Source organism: Helianthus annuus, chromosome 3 (assembly GCF_002127325.2).
Source record: "Helianthus annuus cultivar XRQ/B chromosome 3, HanXRQr2.0-SUNRISE, whole genome shotgun sequence".
Taxonomy (NCBI): domain Eukaryota; kingdom Viridiplantae; phylum Streptophyta; class Magnoliopsida; order Asterales; family Asteraceae; genus Helianthus; species Helianthus annuus.
In genome coordinates, this window is record NC_035435.2 from 136,349,937 (window position 1) to 136,364,249 (window position 14,313).

The 14,313-nt window shown below is 40.7% G+C and overlaps 1 non-coding gene across 1 annotated transcript; it reads left to right on the top strand.

Annotated features, from left to right (window-relative positions):
• The first annotated feature begins 3,266 nt into the window (after nt 1-3,266).
• On the top strand, nt 3,267-3,462 carry LOC118490744. The gene has a single exon (XR_004889994.1). It is a non-coding gene; the product is annotated as a U2 spliceosomal RNA (small nuclear RNA).
• The last annotated feature ends 10,851 nt before the right edge of the window (nt 3,463-14,313 follow it).

Genomic DNA, 14,313 nt, shown 5'->3' on the forward strand with positions numbered 1-14,313 from the left:
CATGGAGTTCCACAAATAAGTCATGCTAGTCAAGTCTGTGACGCATGCTTATTAGGAAAGCATAGTAGGGCACCATTTCCAAATCAGGCAAAGTTCAGATCTTTAAAACCTCTGGACTTAGTCTATGGAGATTTGTGTGGTCCTATAACTCCACCAACACATGCTGGGAAAAAGTATATATTCTTACTTGTAGACGACTGTACTCGCTACATGTGGGCGTATTTACTAACTTCCAAGGATCAAGCATTCGAAACATTTAAAGAGTTCAAAGAAAAGGTGGAAAAGGAAACGCAGACCAAGTTAAAGATGCTAAGGACGGATAGAGGAGGTGAATTCACATCGGCTGAATTCAACAAGTATTGCAAAACCAACGGCATAGCAAGACAGCTTACAGCACCATATTCCCCACAGCAAAATGGAGTAGTGGAAAGAAGAAACAGGACGATGTTGTCAACTACTCGCAGTATGCTAAAGGCAATAAACATGCCACAGAACTTTTGGGGTGAAGCAGTACGACACGGGATATACGTACTAAACAGGGTTCCGACAAAAGCCCTGGTGAACAAGACACCATATGAAGCATTAAAAGGAAGAAAGCCAAATTTAGAACACTTGAAGGTTTTTGGCTGCACTGCTTACGCTAAGGTACTACCACTTCAACAAAAGAAGTTAGATGATAGAAGCGCACCTATGGTTTACCTTGGAATAGAAGAAGGATCAAAGGCGTACAGATTATATGATCCAGCAAAGAACAAGATATGTGTCAGTAGAGATGTAAAGTTCATGGAAGGTCAACCATGGAACTGGAATAGTTATATGGAAACGGTAGATTCAGGGAATCCCGAATGGACAAACTTTGTCATTCAAGATGATGACATACCACCAGAATTAGAAGGAAATGAGCCAAGTAGTCCAGGCAGTAGTGGGCCACATCATGACGATTCAGGAGTAGGTCAGACAGAAGAACAAGACTCCTATGTAACCCCGCCAGCACATTCATACAATCAGAACTCAGCAGGAAATACAAGCAGCTTATCAAATGGAGGTCCATCCACCTCTGAAAGTACAACAGAAAGCGTTAGTGACACTCCAGTAAGACTAAAAAGTCTCGAAGAACTATATGAAGAGACAGAAGAAATTCAACTAGATCCACATGAATTATTACTCGCTGAAGAAGAACCAAGGAATTACAAGGAAGCATCTAGTGACAGAAAGTGGATTGAAGCAATGAAGGCTGAATTAGACTCAATAAACAAGAATAACACTTGGAATTTGACGGAGTTGCCAAGAGATCACAAGGCAATAGGCTTAAAGTGGGTATTCAAGACTAAGAAAGATGCAAGCGGAAACATTATCAGATACAAAGCAAGGCTAGTTGCGAAAGGATATGTTCAGCAACACGGAATAGACTTTGACGAAGTCTTTGCACCAGTAGCACGTATGGAAACAGTACGACTAATGTTGGCTTTAGCAGCATATCAAGGTTGGGAGGTACATCATCTAGATGTGAAATCTGCATTCTTACACGGAGACCTCAAAGAGGAAGTATATGTATCACAACTAGAAGGATTTATAAAGCCATGAGATGAAGGAAAGGTTTACAGACTATCAAAAGCACTGTATGGATTGAGACAAGCACCAAGAGCTTGGAATACGAAGTTAGATCAAACCCTAAAGTCACTTAACTTCAAGAAGTGCACTTTAGAGAACGCAATCTATACAAGAACAAGTGAAGCTTCTACGCTAATAGTTGGAGTCTACGTTGATGACTTGATAGTCACTGGAACATCAAAGAAGGAGATAGACATCTTTAAATCTCAGATGAAGAACAAATTTGATATGAGCGATCTAGGATTGCTAGCATACTATCTGGGAATCGAAGTAATTCAAGCAGGGGGTGAGATAGGCATCAAGCAAACAGGATATATCAACAAGATACTCAAAGACGCTGATATGTTATCCTGCAATGACACGAAGACACCCATGACTCCAGGAACACAATTAACAAAGACTGAAGAAGGAGATCTAGTAGATGCAACACATTACAGAAGCCTGATAGGTTCTCTCAGGTACTTATTGCATACAAGACCAGATCTATGTTACTCAGTCAGTCTACTTAGTAGATTCATGCAAGAACCAAAAGAACAACACCTGAAAGTAGTAAAGCACATACTACGTTACATCAAAGGAACTAAAGAGCATGGAATCATCTACAGAAGACAAGGAGGATGTAAGATCACAGGTTATAGCGATAGTAGTTTTGGAGTTAATACAGACAAAGGAAAAGGAACAACTGGTCTGGTATTCTACTTTGGAGAATCACCTATAACCTGGTGTACACAAAAGCAACAAACAGTGGCACTATCATCATACGAATCAGAATTCATGGCAGCCACTGCAGCAGCATGTCAAGCACTATGGCTTAAAAGATTGTTAAGTGAAATCACAGGCTGGAAGGAAGAAAAGATAACACTCAGAGTGGATAATATTTCAGCAATAGCACTCATGAGAAATCCAGTCTTTCATGGAAGAAGCAAACACATTGACACACGCTATCACTTCATAAGAGAATGCGTGGAAAACGAAGATATCACTGTGGAACACATAAGTGGAGAACTACAACGAGCAGATATACTAACGAAGGCACTAGCAAGGATCAAGTTTGCTACAATGAGGGAACTGCTCGGAATTCAAGATTTGAAGCAACTCATGGATGTTCGAGATTAAGGGGGTGAATGAAACCGGTTAATCTCTTAACATCTCATAGTTTAATTAGATAGTTATATAATTAGAATTAATATTAGATATGGCGGTTATGAAGTTGAAGGACCAAAATTGACAAGATGGAAGTTGGAAACTACCCTCACTAACCGAATGGGTGTGTCTCCTACACACACCATTCGGAATCAATACAAGGAAAACATCAAGGGACGCGACTGTTGATCATGCGGACGAGAATCAACACACCTCTTCAAGATCCAATCTCAACCGCACATCCAAGAGACATGACTTTTCACGAAGAGACGCGTCTATTCACTCGTACCTGTAGGAAACTATAAATAAGGATAGTTAGATTCATTTGTACTTGTTCATTACATTCGAAATCAATTGTATATACTCTCAATTCGATATTGTATACATTCGGTTATTATCAAGTTATTCAAGTTGTTGTTATTCAAGTTATTCACGCTCATTTAGAGATCAAGATCCAAGTTCGGGCCAACAGAGACAGCATACATAAACAGCAGCCCAAGAAAAGAATAAGCATACCTTTCTCGGCCTTTTGGCTAAGATCAAGTGTAGTATCTGTTCTTATCAGTTTAATATCTGATATGTGAGCCATCGGCCCAATCGATATTAATCTTATTTTTTATGGGGAAAGACCCGTCACAATAGCTTGCTATTGGGGTCTTTAAGCGTCGCCTTGGTGTTGCACTACTGCCTTGGCCTGGCGCACCCCTCCAATTTGCAGTCAATTTTTATATTCTTTTATAAGTTGTTCATGTCTTTAGATGACATTTTTTTTTCTTACTCTCACCGTCCCACTTTTTAACAACTGAACCTGTCCTCACTTTCAAGGTTAATTTGTGAAGGGTATTAGTGAAGCTAGAATCAGTTTTCTAAAGGTCGGGATGATTTGTACTCTTTGTTCTTTGCTTTATTCCATATCTACAGAAGTCCTTTTTCTTTAGTAAATTCAGAGATAATGCTTAATTTTACCTGCAGAATTGTTGACTTATTTACGCTTTTATGGGATTCACTTAAATCTTGTCTAGGATGTTCTCAATATACAGAAGGTGCAACACTGTCTTCTTTTGGGATCACATGTTAATTTTGTTCTCAATATACGCGGGCTTCAACCAAAACAATATTATTTACTTTGAAATGAAATATTCTGTACAAACGCATACATTGGAAGAAACAAACAGAAAATTATTCAATCCCGGAAAAAACTTCCTTGTATACTACATATGAATATTGTCAATGGTTACAAAACTACTTAAGAGTGATCACATCTTTCCAATAAAATAACAAAATTTTATTGCAAAAATATGAAGATTGTGAATGGATAGAAGAATCGATACCTAATTTATACAAAAGAATATCATCTAACTATTGTATAAATGAAGAACGTAACATTTTCAATACATACAAACCCCATGGCGGGGAATAGTGCCTGGCTGTTGCCTGGCACCTGGTGATTCGCAGCAACTCGCAGCAACTGGCGGTGATCAAGGCAAAAAAATTACGGTTTTACCCTGTTCTTCAAAATTACATTTTTGCCATCTTCCTTTTTCCAAAACTATGATTCACAGAGAGAGGTTGTACAGCCAAAAGCTCGCCGCCACCGCTGCCGCAAGATTTCACGGTGGCACATCACGACTGTTGTTGGCGGGTGGCAGTAACGGTGGAAGTGTCATGTGTAAATCTAGGGTTTCGACCAGCAACAACCGTCACCGGAGACGCTATATGTTCACCCATTAACATCGCCAGTCGGAAAATGTAAACACGTCTGAAACGAGCTAGAGGTTGTGGATTTGTACTTTACCGATGCCGATCCACACCAAAATAAGACATGCAAGGTTAGATCGGGTCGCCGGAAGTTCGCCGGAAACATAGGTTGCACGCCCAGATCTAGGGTTTAACTGGTAAAAGCGTGTAGAGAGAGAAAAACAGAGTGACTAGAGAGGGAGTAGATGGTGGCAGGCAGCCGATGGTTTCTTGGCGACGGTGGCTCTAGGGAGTTTTATGACAGTGTTTGCAAAGGGGTTTTCTAGCTGTGTTGACATGGAGAGAGGAAGATTGGTCATGAGGTCGCGGTGGCGGGACGCCATGGCGGTTGGTGGTGGACTGGTGGTGATAACATCTCATGATGGTGGGTGGTGATGGTGGACATATGATGAGGTCATGCTGGAGTGGGATGAGAAGACAAGTGATGTTAAAATCCTTTGAAAAACTAAAAATACGGTACAAAAGAAGTTAAAGAGATTGATAGAGAGAGAAAGTTAAGATGAATGATATCATATATGAGAAAAAAGAATAGTACACTGATGTAGTTATTTTGAAAAAGAATAGTAAAAAATATGAGATAAAATAAAGAAAAAGCTCATCTCTTTCATGTTTGTAGCCTCTGCTGTTGATTGAGGTTTTAATTTTTGTCATCCTTTATCACTTCACACAAAAACAAAAGGTGCAGGGAAAACTATCAGTAGATCTGCTATCTTTGAGGATTACATTATGTTTATCATGAATTTGGGTTGGTATATAGGCAACTAGATTATTTGTATATATGGTTTCTTTGAGCCTTAAATTCATGTATATGCACGCACAATAAGTGTAACCAAACAATATTGTGTCTAATACCCATGGAGAGAATATTGCTATTCTTTGTTATTTACAAATGGAATCAGTATTCTTTATATATTGAATTTTATTCAAATTATTGTGGATCTCCGCGAACTATTTATGTTAGGTACTGTTTTTGCAAATCGAATTGAAAATCACTGATTCCTATCTTTAACTAACTTTTCATGTTATTTAATGTTGATTCATTGTATATGTTTTGAAATGCAGCTTTGGCTACAAGGTGTGGTGCCTGGCTTCTCATAAATCTGCTCACGACATCAGCAAGACAAGGATTTGATACCCAGACTTACGAAATAATTAAAAAGAACACCACTTTTGGGCCATAAAAGGCACATCTGCTGTTCATATGTTTTGCAACCACTTGTACACCTAAAGTAAGTGTCTTCTGTAACCAAACAATACCAACTAAAGCATCTATATGGCGCTACTAACCCGCACAACATCTGTTTTTGAAAGGAGCCGCACAACATCTATTCATATGTTTTGCAACCATTTGCACACGTAAAGCAAGTATTTTTAGTAACAAAACCATACTGACTCAACTAATTGTATGGCTATTTAAGTTGATACAGACAACTGCTTAAATGTATGCAAAAACATAGCTAAAAAAAAGCGCGGCAACGCGCGCATGGAAAACCATCTAGTTATAAACATAAGAAAACGTTAACCTAGCCGGAAGTTAAAAATAGCCATATGACAAAAACAAAAGCACTTGATAAACTATTGTAAACATATATAAAGACAATGATAATAACATCAAATAGTAACACCATTCAACCATATATTTAACTAAGTTATTTGTACCATTAAAAAACATAAACATAAACTAAACCATAATAAAGTAAGCAAAGTTTTCATGTCCATCAACCCAACATCCATAATGTACATATCAAATATACTATCCAACAACTTACCAAACCATAACTGTCATAAACAAAATGCATACCAAACTTGCTTAGATTGAGGTTACATCATTCAACACAATCTTCTTCTAGGATGTTACATAAGTAAAGTGCAACATATGCCTAAACTCCAACTGGTTATCTGCCATGAACTTCCTCCAACCATCAACGGCGTAACGTAATGCACCACCGTTTAACTCCGTCTTTGTTTCATAAACCTCCACATCCCCAGTCATGTTTTGAACATATAAAGGTTGCAAGTTATCAGACAGGCAGGCCTGCTCTGTCTACAACTTCAGTAGGAAGACGCTAAATGCGTTTCAAGAAAAACAAATATAAGTCAATAGAAAAAATGAAATAAATATGATGGTAAATCATGTAAAAAAAAACATACCAGCCTATAGTCTCCTTTACGACTAAAGTTGAAGAATTCAGGATCCATGCCAACACCAGAAACTTTGCGTGCATTCCTTGTAATCTTCTTACGATGCTTCACTTTTTGAATATCCTTTAACCGTTTCTTTCCCTTGTTTATGAAAAAAATATAAAGAGGTGGTTAACAGCAAATATAGTATATATTGTACAATTAAAGTTTTCTTGTGTAAAGAATATTTATGAAATTGACTAACACACTGCTTTGGCTTAAATTCAATTTTATTGTTAATGTTAATGTATGTATAGACTATGATATTAGGGAAACAATTTTATATTGACTAATAATCAATAATATGAAATCTTTTAATAAAAAATCACTTAAAGAATTTTATGCATACTATCTAGACTTTGTATGACTTATAAACCATTTAGACCATTGAATCTAAACCTATTCACTTTTTACTAAATTAAGACTCGTTTCATTCTACTTGAAAATGAATCTCAACATATTCAACTTGACCACCAAAAAATAAATTATGAAAGATTCTCCAATTTGAATTTTAAACATGTTATTCACCAAGAATTATCAAATTTCTATCAAACCTTGACAATAAAAAACGGATATTAGTGAAATTCATAATAATACATTAAATACTTAATACCTTGACGTAATCAGCAGACGGGCGATACGGAATCGATTCAGATTTTTTACTACATTGTCGGCCTTTGCATTCTTTCTTCAAATTCTCGACTATCTCGGATATGTCAGCAAAAACTTTAGCTTTTCCTTTTCCTTTAACCTGTTGTGAAAGAATAATATTAGCACATCCATTATTTTAATCTTAAATTTTTTTAAAAATCTATAAATAAAAGAATACCGCATCATATTTCATATACAAAAAGTAATCGATTAAGTAGCATCTATTCATCAATCACACATATATTTTCAGATTAATAGCAAAAAACCAAAGATGTTACAAAACCATTACATACTTAAACATCGCAATGAACATAATCGGAATAGTAATCAAGAATAAAAATAAAAGAAACATAGGGCAAAAACCCAACACAGAACGACTTTCAATACGTTCTTATCGAGCTGCAGATTTACTTTCAATAATGTCATCAGTACTTGAAAAACTATTTGACTGGTAAACCTCCTAAATAAACAGTCTGGTTGTTAAACCTCTAACACAACCAACGTAATTATTGAACCTACTTCATATACCTTATGTATCCAGCACATTGATTTAACAATGTGTTTGTAGTACCAATGACCAAAAAACAGACTATAACACTAAGCATCTAGATGCAAGCTCAGGTTTTAAATCAGTACTCAACTTCGTATCGTTTCATTCAAGCTTGAGTTTCTAAACATGACTTTTAATAAGCATTAATCATAAATAAATTAATATAAATATATGTTTGAAGAAACACTGACCTTCACGGTAGTATCCAACGAGGACTTCAACACTTGACGATCCGAACAACCTAACTACAAAACAGAACACCGTTAAGACTCGTTACAGGAATGAGGTTATTCCTGTAACCACCCTCCGGCGTGAGAATAAGTCTCGGTTTTGGGAGTAAAGAAATATGTGTATGGAAGAAAGTTGTGCGGGAGTAAGATGATCAATACCTTTGATATTTACCCTTATTTATAGTTTAACCATTAGGAACATAGCTAGGTTAAGAGATAATTGAGCATGCCACGACGTTGTTAGGATCTCTTATAGGCCTTTATGGCCTTGGCCCGTAAATGGACCTTTATGAGCTTCTAAAATATCTTTTAGACCATGACCAATGCCCCAGTTGGTCCTATACATGTGACCCGCTATAAGAAAAAGAATTGCAATAGCTAAATGATGGTGTGCAGTATCGGTTAGCCATAGACCTCCAGTTACGGGGTCTGCAATATTTTTGATTTGGCATCAATAGTTGAAGGGAATTTTCTGAAGAGAAAATGGATTACGGGAGTGTGTGACTGGAACTATTGATTGGTCTGTGCAGATTTGTGCCTTTATTTATATTTATCTGCCACATTTGAATTCACAACCAAATGTGTCTTTGTTCCAACCATCACGTAAGCCCATACGGAGGATAGGCTGGTTCGCTTAAAGAGAATCTTAAAGAGAATTTTTTTATGATCAGATACGAATCATGTCATACATGAGCAGGCTCCGTAAGATCTAGTTCACTTAACTTCAGATTATTTAATAGTATAGTATAAAATGCATTCCGATAAGTTAGGGATTTGCATAATCTTCCCAAAAAGCTGGAGATTTGGTTGCGTGCAAGATGGAATAATCTAGAATAAATGTTTGTGATTATTTATTTATAATAAAATAATAGGTAATGACCGGGTCGGGTTAGCCGATTCGGGTCATACCTCGTCATGTCCCCCAGTCCGAAGTTATGAAATGAAATTCATGAGATCGGACTAAAAGAAGGAAAAGTTAGCATACCCTGTTTAGGGCAGATTTTATCGAGTAAATTGTCTTTATGTGTTATGAGAAAATGGCGGCGATGGGATAGGATGTGACAGTTAAGTCATCATTGGGATGACCACTGTATTTACCCTGCTCTGACGCGTATTTCCGTCCGTTCGTCTTTTCGAATTTGAAAAGTTACCTTCTTGTATAAATAGTACCCCTGTTTGTGAGATTCGAATTCCATTTCCATTTCCTCACAACTCTTTCTTTCACTTCCCTATTTAGAACAAATGGCCTCTAGGACCGGTGAATCTTCTTCCTCTGCCTCAGCCAGCGCTGATGCCCTGTTCTGTAAATGGGGAGTTGTGTCTTACAACAACCTTGTGCAAGATTACGGTATCAGGGCTGAGTGGAATCCCGTGTTACCATCAAGAACGGACACAGCATTTCCGTTGAAAGAGGGCAAAATCACGTTATTTAGTGATTTCTTCAAATTCTGCAATTTCCGACTGCCTGTTACCAAGTTTTGCAAATTGGTTCTTGACCATTACCGTATTCACATTTCCCAACTGCATCCACTAGGATTAGTGAAACTTCGACAGTTCGAATTTGCTTATGCGGCCCTAGGGCACATTCCGGAACTTATTGTGTTTAGGGCTTTCTTTATTCTTGTTTGGAAATCCCCTTTTTTCACCTTCGACCGGAGAGATACCGATGTGTCTTGTCTGAGGGATATTCCTGCCAGTTCCAAGAACAAAGATTGGAAAAAGAAATTTTTCTATATTGATGCCTGTGTGATTCCTGGAGAGATGCACTGGAGAGAAATGGGACGAAAAGACAAGGTTAAGGACGATGGTCCTTCTGAAGATGCTTATATGTCAAACGCCCTGTATACAAGGTTGTGTGGCCGCCCTTTCGAGTGCACAGTAATCCCAGAAGGGGCCCTGGTAATGGAGGGAATGAGTTTGTTGTGGCGTGACATCAAGCAGTACCCTTCATTTCGAAGGGATGATGAAGGTATGCATATTTCTTCCTAGTCTGGTATGCTACCATTTTGAAAATAATACGTATGCACATTTAAGGGGAATGGAGCTTGTTTGACTTTGTTGACCCTCCGCGACATCTTGAGTTGAGGGCCGCGGACCGCGTGCTCGACGAACAAGAGCCAGATGTGTTGAGGGTTCACCTTGAGCAGTTTTTGTTACCCGCTTTGCCGGCGGATCCCACTGCCTACGTATCCCCCCTTTCCCTCAGCGGGGGTGGTAGCGTTGCCGCCCTAGAGAAGAGACCAACCCGGATAAAGGTTACCGGGAGGAAATACATGGCAGCTGGTTCGGCCACGTCTTCCGCTGGTGGGGCAGCGTTCACCAAGGGTGATACCTCTACTACTGCTGAAATGACAAGCCCTACCCATGTGTCGAAGAAATGAAAAACGTTTGTTGCTCCTACTCTGACCGCGTTCGAGGCTGTGCAAGCCGCCTATGCCCTGCCGCTTGGTATGCACTTTTTATCTCCGAATGTTATAATGAATTATGAGCTTCGTGTTACGTGAAGCTTGTCTTTGATATAGGTACTACTGGCGGGGCTCAAGCTGAAAATGTGACACCTACCCCCTTGTCATCTACGGGGGTAGTGCTTCCCATTGCTGGCAGCAGCAACCCTCCAGAGCTTATACCTCAGGCTAGTGTTACCGCTGCCTTTAGTTGTGCCATGCCACCGCCTACACTTACCACTGATGTGACCTCCAGTGTCGCTCCTTCCTCTTTGTTTGATTCTCCATTGAGTATATTTTCCGCTACCGAGAAAGAAATGCATGTCGTATCCCTTGCTCACGAGGCAACTAGTGCTGGAGATCATGTTGCTGGCGATACAAGGGGGTCCAGCAGTGGCATTGCTGATGATGGGGCCCGCCAGGGTGATGACCTTTACTTGCCTACCATTAACTGGGATCCCAACACTCGGGATAAACGCTACCAGCCCCAGTGGAAAATTGCGGAGTCTTCTAGGTTGATCTTTCCCCAAGTGGTTCAGCACTGGGTTGAGCGGGCTTACCCCCCGGCCGAAGCGGCGTATGTTGAAGGTCTGAACAATGAGAATTTGATGAACTCCGCGATTGTGGATTCTGTTAGTTAGCCCTGGAGGCTTACAGAGATCCGGCGCAGATTGATGCATGATAACAATGAGCTCCACCACGCGCGGGCCCTTATTGAAGAGCTCAAAGATGAGAAGTACCGCTTGGAGAGTCAGCTCCAAGCCGATGGGTTAAGGGAGAGCCGGTTTTTGTCAGAGAAAAACAAAGCTGAGGACGACTTGAAGAAGGTGACTGCCCACCTTGCTGAGGAGCGGCTCATATGGGCTCGCGATATAGCAGAGAAGGACCGGGTCCTTGCTCACGCTAAAAGCGTGCAGGAGGAGTTGGAACGTAAAGCTATTACTGAGGCCCAGAAGGTGAGATCTGAAATGTCTGCGCAAGTGGAAAATTCCGAATTGACACTGACTTTGTGTCTCAGGTGCAGGAGCGCTATCAAGCTTTGACCGTTGAGGTGGAAGCTTCAAATGCTAAAGCCCGGGCGAAACAGACGGAATTGGAGGAACGGGAGGGGCAGCTTAGGGAACTTCAGCATCGTTGTGATTCCCTTCTTTCTGAAAGAAATGCACTTGCCCAATCCTCCGCCGCGCGCCTGAAGGAGGTGGAAAGTGCCTTGGAGGGGTGATAGGAACTGGTTGATAACAAACGGATTAGTAGGGGCGTTCGAATACCTTCGCCAATCGGCGCCTTTTACAACGCTAATAGATCGCCTCTCTGCTGCCGCGTATCAGTCTGGTCACCATGATGGTGTTTACAAAGGATACTTTGACTGTCAGCAGTCGGAAAAATTGCTTCTGATTTCCATACAGCAAGGGGTAAATTTCAAGGTGACATGGTTGATGCACTGGAGGCAGCGTATAACAAGCCATTGCCTGCATATGCAGACCTGATGGACAAGGTGAATGAGGATGGCGTCGAGTCCTTGCGTTTGATGCTGGACCCCGCGGAAGAGTCAGAGGAGGAATAAGTAATTTGTTTTGTTTATGTATGTTACTTTCTCCCAATATTTGTAATGACACTGTTTGACTTGGTTTTTGTGAAAATATCTGAATGGTTTGTCAGACATTTAATGCTAATGTCATGATGGATAACGCCGCCGTTCTTCTGAAATGTGGCGACTTGACATGTAATGATTATTTTCCATTAATGTTACTATCGTCATCTCTGTCAAAACTATTTGCCCTTCTATAAATTGGGCTTCTTTTTTTCTTAATTTGGTAATTTGAAAGGATGAGTCGAAAAAGTTATAGACAGAGACTTTCTGACATTTTCTGGCGGTTAGATGCCGCCGATGGCCTGGTTCAACTGCAAATTCAGGTAACGAAGTCGATGATCCGGAAAAGAGGATCGCCTTCCAATGCTGTCCTGCCCCGGGTGAGCCGGTCATGCAAAAGTGTTATTTATGAGGATCTTTTGCCAGCTGACACGGATGTGGCATCACTATCAGCTGATAATTTGATGAAGGTAGTCCCAGCTGATCATGTTCAATGTTGCCATTTGGTGTATGAACGTCGCCGTAATGGCTGTTCTGTTAAGAATCCCGTTGGTGATCCAGGGATGGGAGCTCCACCAGTGGTTGGAGGACACACTGATGACTTTGTTGTTGACCCTTGTTTGTTGGGCTGTACTGGTAAGGTGTTGCATACCCCTGCAGAGGTGATGGCAACCCGTTCCCAGGAGTAGGTATTAGAACATGTTCTTTTTTGGTTCCCCTATGTTGGTCTTTAACAATAGGGACAAGTACTTGGTTTGTGTAAGATAGTTCGTATGTATTTATTACCAAAATACCTATCTTTTTGCAGCGGTTATTGTATCTATTACCAAGATACCCGCTCTTAGCGCTGTATGTATTGACCCCATGACTTATTAAGCTCAAAGCTTAAACGAAAAGAAGCGACATCGCTGTGGATGGATTACACTTGTTTGTCAGAAAAAAAAGTCTATTCTTGTTGTTAGGAGCAAGACATTACAGGTAACATTTTTTCAATTGGGCCATGTTCCAGCTACGCGGCACGGCGGTACCATCTAGCCTGGACAAGCGGTAGGCCCCTTTGCCCAGATCTTCTTGAATGATGTAGGGGCTCTCCCAGTTGGGTCCCAGTTTGCCTGAGGGTTCCGCCCTACTGGCTTCATTATCGCGCATGACGTAGTCGCCTTCTTTGAAAGTATGTTGTGCCATGCGTTTTTTGTAGTACTTTTCTAATGTCTTCTTGTATTTTGCTTCATTGATGGCGGCAACTTCACGCCTTTCTTCAAGTAGGTCTAGGCCTTCCCTTAGGAGCCTATCATTATCATCGCCTGTGGTGAGGCGGCGTAGTGACGGCAATCCCGCATCCGCGGGTATCATTGCTTTCGCGCCGTACGTTAGGCTGAAGGGGGTTTCATTATTGCTTGTCTTAGGCATTGTTCGGTGTGCCCAGAGGACATTTGGCAGTTCTTCCACCCAGGAGCTTCCCTCATAACCTAACCTTCTTTTTATGCCATCCAACAAACTTCTATTCGCTCGCTCTACCTGGCCATTTCCCCGAGGATGCGCCACTGATGTGAAGATTTGTTGGATCTAGAGGTCGGCGCACCATTCTTGAAAAACCTTGTCGGTGAACTGTGTTCCATTGTCACTTACCAGGTATAGCGGCAGTCCAAACCGACATACTATATGTTCCCAAAGGAACTTTTTGGCATTCTCCGCCGTGATTTTAGCCAAAGGCTTGGCCTCCACCCACTTGGTAAAGTAATCAATCGCCACGATTAAGTATTTTAGCCTTCCGGGAGCTAGCGGGAATGGTCCAACAATATCCACTGCCCATTTTTGAAAAGGCCAGGCCGCTGTAACCGGGATTAAGTTATTTTTAGGCCTGAGTGTTTGAGGGGCGAATTTCTGACAGCTGAGGCACTTTCTGAGTTCTTGTACCGCATCTTCGTGCATCCCGGTCCAATAGTACCCGGCATTGTGGATTTTAGTCACAACTGCCCGGGGCCCCGCATGGATACCGCATATGCCTGCATGAATTTCTTGGATCAAGTATTTTGCTTCTATTGGGGAGACACACCGCAGGAGTGGTCCCAAGTATGACTTCTGATACAATACGCCGTTGTTCACTTCGTATTGCAGTGCCTTTGTTTGTACCTTTTGAGCTTCGCCCCTAGC